Source organism: Peromyscus eremicus, chromosome X, assembly GCF_949786415.1.
Source record: "Peromyscus eremicus chromosome X, PerEre_H2_v1, whole genome shotgun sequence".
Classification (NCBI taxonomy): Eukaryota; Metazoa; Chordata; class Mammalia; order Rodentia; family Cricetidae; genus Peromyscus; species Peromyscus eremicus.
This window is the reverse complement of record NC_081439.1, coordinates 17,238,776-17,243,776: the sequence shown is the minus strand read 5'-3', so window position 1 is coordinate 17,243,776 and position 5,001 is coordinate 17,238,776. Positions and strand designations below refer to the sequence as shown.

Sequence of the window (5,001 nt, the reverse complement as noted above, 5' to 3'; positions counted from 1 at the left end):
AGTTTTGGTGCCTGTCCTGGATCTCGCTCTGTAGACCAGGCTGGCCTTGAACTCATAGAGATCTGCCTGCCTCTGCCTCCCAAGTGCTGGGATGAAAGGCATGCGCCACCACTGTCCGGCTGCTATGAGTTCTTTTTACTTGTTGGTTATGGTACTTTTCCTTTGCGCCTGTTAGAGAATCATAATTATTCTCCAATCACCTGAAGAATTCGCATAAAATTAGAAAGTTAGTAGGGGAGCAGTTCTCTAAATATTTTGGGGAACTTACTATTGAACAGTCTCTGGGCCTGGAGAGTGTGCACGTGTGTATATGCACAGAGAAGCCAGAGCAGAACTTCAGATGTTTCCCTCTATTGCTCTCCACATAAATGCCTTGAGAAAGGGTCTCTCACTGAACTGGAAGCTCGCCAGCAAGTTCTATGGATTACCTTGCCTCTGGCTGCCAATGGCAGGGTTACAGGCAGGCACAGCCATGCCACACTTTTCCATGATTGCTACGGATTTGAACTCAGGTCTTCATGCTTACAGAGCAAGTGTTCTTATCCACTGAGGCCATCTCCCTAGTCTCCTAAAGATTTCTCTGTATAAACCTTTTAAAATTACAAATTCAGCTTACTTAATAGTTATGATTGTTCAGATATTCTCTATTTTCTGTGACTTTGAATAAATTTTATCTGCCAAGAATTTTTCCGCTGTATCAAAAATTTCAAATTTGCAAGCATAAAATTCTAATTCCAATAGCCTCTCTTTATAATTTAATGTTATATAGTGTAGTGCTCCTTTTGTTCCGGATACTTTCTTACTTTCTGAATTATGATGTCTCAAGGATTCTTCAAAGAACCATTAACTCTGCTGATCTCTGCTGTGGCTCTATTCTCTATTCCATTATCAAGTCTACCATTTTCCTCCTTTAAGGCTAATTTGTTATCTTTTTCTAACTTAAGACAGAAATCCAGCTCATCCTTTTTAAAATAGATTAATTTAAAGCTACAAAAGTCTCCCTCCACGCAGCCCTAGAGGCATTTCACAAGATTTCAGGTGAAGATTTTCATTCTAGGTCAGTCCAAAATATTTTCTAATTTCCACTGTGAATTTATGTTCAGTGCATAGGATTTTATCCCTTTCCAAAGCACGGTGCCCAAATTTTAGAGATATAAAAATAACCACCTAAAGGTTTTCTAAAAATGTTTCACACCTCTCCCACCTACCAGATTTATATTTCCAGGGAGTAGGCCTTAGGACCTACATTTCACAAGTCCCAGAGGGATCCAGCTGCAGGTGCATGACTTCCAAGCCCACAGGTTGGTAGCAGATCATGGGCTTCATAAGTGCAGGCAGCAAGTCTGATCCACCCAAGTCATCTGAGGCCAGCACTGTACCGACATAAAGCTGTGTTTAATGAATGAACCAACAAATGAAGGAAGAAAACAAATAAAATACAATTTTTATATCAAGAGAATTGGAATTGTTGAATGCTATAAGTTAGAGGAACCACTACAGCATCATTTGGTCCCAATATAAACCAATTCAAAACAGAAATGCACTCCCTGGTCTTCACATTTCTGTTCACCAGGCATTCTTCTCGTCTTTTGCTTATTGCTGTCCCGGAACACAACCTTAAGTATGGATCATGCCTGCCTCCTGGCCCAGAAAAGGTAGAAGTAGCACTGGAGATATCCTGACAGGGACTGTTCTGAGCTTGGTGTCTTGAACTCCTCCTCCACCTCCCTCCAAACCAGCTCCCAGACCCTGCCCATAAAACTCCATTCTAAATAAGGTTATCTGCCCCGTCTTCCAAGCCTTCCCATGCCAAGCCTGAGATATTTCCACCAAATCTTTGTCCAAAACCAGACCCCAGACCTTTACAAGTCCTGCCCTCTCTACACGAGTAGCCTAAGCTACTCGGCTACTTCTCCTCACCTCCACGCAGGCTTCTCTCAAGTCAGAAAGGCCTGAGCCTGACTTTGTCAGCCAGCTATTGTCCTGGCAAGAACAGCCACCACACCAAGCATCCCCATTCAGTCAGCCAGCCAGCCAAGTTCTCCCGGTCTCGCCAGCCCCCTCCCCCAACCCCAGCCGCCCCGCCCCAGGGAGGACCTTGCTGGTGGCTGGGAGTCTCCCGGCTGCTCAGCCTCCCTTCTTCCCTCCCTTGCTCTCCCTGCTTCCCTCCCTCCTCCACCCGCCCCTCGGGCAGGGACTGTGCAAATCGAGGAGAGGGGAGGACCAACAGGCTACACAGGGTCCAGCTAAGGGGCCACGACTCCTCACTGAGACCCTATCCAAGCTAGGTGTTCCCGGCATCGTGGAACCTGGATTTGTGTGAAGCGGGGTGATTCCCGGGCCAGGAAGGTCCTTCCGGCAGGTCCACCATACCTTCGTCTCGCATCAGGACCCCTCTTGGATGCTCTGAGCCACCCTTCTCAACCCGGATCTAAAACCTGGGACACGGCTATCAGGCCAGCCTCTCTCTCCCTCCACCCCTCCCCCTCTTTCTGGCGTCCATCCCCTCCCCAACACCACCTCTGCTGCTGCCTCTGGCTGTGGACCTGCACCTCTTCTCCATCCTCGCCAGGCCCGGAGAGTGGGGTTAGCCTGGATGAGAGTGTGCCCCTAACCTGGGGCCCTCCCAGGCCATGGCTCGTGTGCTCCCAGGGAGGAGTCCAGGACCCTGAGCATCTGCTAGAAGCTTGGCAGAGGCCCCGCTGGGACCGTGTCTTCTGAGGACAAAAGGCTGCGGCCAGCAGGCAGACTGGGTGGGGGGTGGGGGGGGACCGGCAGCCAGGCAGGCAGACCAGTAGGGAAGCCAGCGCTGGCCCCCTCCCAGACTGGCGGTAGCATGAAGATGGGGGTGGGAGTGTGTAGCGGGAGAAGCACCTGCCAGGACCCCCACCTGCCCGCTACTTGGGCACCCCAAAGCTGTGTGCTGCCCACCTGGTGTTCCCCAACATCTCCAGCTCTACCAAGTGCACCCCTCTGGCACCTGCTTCCCCTGCTGCCAGCGATTTAGACCAACCAGGCTGTATCCACGGCAACAGAAGCAGGAGTGTCACTGGCTGCCAGATCACTGAGGGTCCCACAATGTGGCCTGGACTGTGATGTACCCTGGTTGAGATCGAGTGAGCCCCCTTCCTGAATTCCAAGACAGTCCTGCTAAGAGAACCCAGGTAAGTAGTCAGCATCTTTCCATGAAGGAGCCAGGGGAGGAGGGGAACTGGGACTTCTCTTCTGTCTCCCCACATATTTCAGTCTCTATCACTGTCATGCTTCCTGTCTGTTAGTCTCTCTGCTTCATCACTGACTATGACAACACTCAAGCCCCAGGACTGCCTGCCTCTCTTTCCCCATCTTCCTTAATCCCGAATGTCCCGTAAGAAAGGGAACCACCACCTGTTTCCCCACTCCCAACCCCTCCCAGGGTCTGTTTCTATCATTATGGTCACAATTCAACACAAGACCATTCCCTGTGTGCTAGCTGTGGAGAGGGTACCTGGGGGCCCAGTGAGCCTTGTTCTCACAATGCCTGCAGCTTCCTTTCCTCCCTCCTTCACCCTTCTCCAGGTTCCTGGGCTTGCAGAAATATGTGTGAGCTCTCTCTCTCTCTCTCTCTCTCTCTCTCTCTCTCTCTCTCTCTCTCTCTCTCTCTCTCTCGTGTGTGTGTATGTGTGTGTGTGTGTGTGTGTGTGTGTGTGTAAGAGAGATAGAGACAGAACCTGGGCAGCAAGCAGGTGGGTAGATATGATGAGAAAGCTGCTCCTAGTGCAGGCCACCCCTCATTCCTTCCTTTATTCTTTTCCCAGTCTCTACCCACAGGTAACATACTTTTGCTCACTCACCCTGGAAGATGTGTCCCAGCTAGTGGGAGGAAGCGGCTATAGGAATAGAGGAAGGTAAGGTGGGGGTAGGGAGCACATTCAGGCCGTGGGCTCTGAGAGAGCTTGAACATGTCCTCATGACAATAGACAGGGGACAGGAACAACATAGTGGTCCCCACAATGTGGGCCCTGGCTTCTATCACATGGCTCTCTGTTTCTGTTTCAGATACCCATATTGTGTTTGGGACCTCCAGATCAATGACACAGTAGCCCGAGGTCCATGTATCTGGAGGTGCAGGAAAACCTGGTATATGGAGAACATGGATTCTACTAGGGACACGGCTCCTAACTACTAGCTCACAACTTTAGTGGAGGCATGTCACTTGTTGAACCTTGGTTTTCCCATTTGTCAAGGAGACTGGTAACCCTTTCTTTGTGGATGTATGCAGGGATTAAATAAATTGATGGCATGCAAATAATTAAATGTGTGCATAGGGTGACACTGAGCAGTGTCAGCAAAGCTCAGGATCAATCTTATTGCTGGTTGTTCATGATTTGTATTGCTATTGATTAGAAGAAGAATTAGCACCTTTTCTCCAGGGTCTCAGCAGAGATCTAGAGAAGGCAGCAGGTGGGAAGATGGAGGGTCGCAAGTGGAAGGAAGTAGAACAGCTTTATGCTGTTTCTTCTCATTTGTAAGGAATGATGGGTAGCTGTGGGCAGTCATCCCTATCCTACTTGGGGTTCTTTCCCTGCATTCGCTCCTCTTTGCACACACGCGCGCGCGCGCACACACACACACACACATACACACACACACACACACACACACACACACACACACACACACACACACCAGACTGTGAGCCAGCAGAGGCCTGGCTTACAGCCTGCAGCATTTCTGGCCCTGGTATGTGTCCCTCTGTTGAGGGGAAATTAGCAAGAGTTTGGCTTATGGTCAGTGGTTGGCAGGGACTGGAGACAAGGCTGAAGCTTTTGAGATTATAGGGCTTTGAGTAGAGCTGGGGTGTGGTCCATGCAGTAGCCAGACCTGTAGCAGAGTTTGCCCATCTAGACTCTGGGCTGGGGAGAGTGGGGTTTCCTAGCTGGTTTCTAGATATGGAGATGTGGTAGAATACCAAGGGGAGGGGGGCCAGCAGAAGAGCCAAAAGAGGGGAGAGATTGAAGA

General features: G+C 50.0%; 1 long non-coding RNA gene across 1 annotated transcript; it reads left to right on the top strand.

The window, feature by feature from the left end:
• Window positions 1-2,819: 2,819 nt before the first annotated feature.
• Window positions 2,820-4,602, top strand: LOC131899860 (uncharacterized). Its single transcript, XR_009376136.1, has 3 exons — window positions 2,820-3,164; window positions 3,798-3,887; window positions 4,039-4,602. It is a non-coding gene; the product is annotated as an uncharacterized LOC131899860 (long non-coding RNA).
• The last annotated feature ends 399 nt before the right edge of the window (window positions 4,603-5,001 follow it).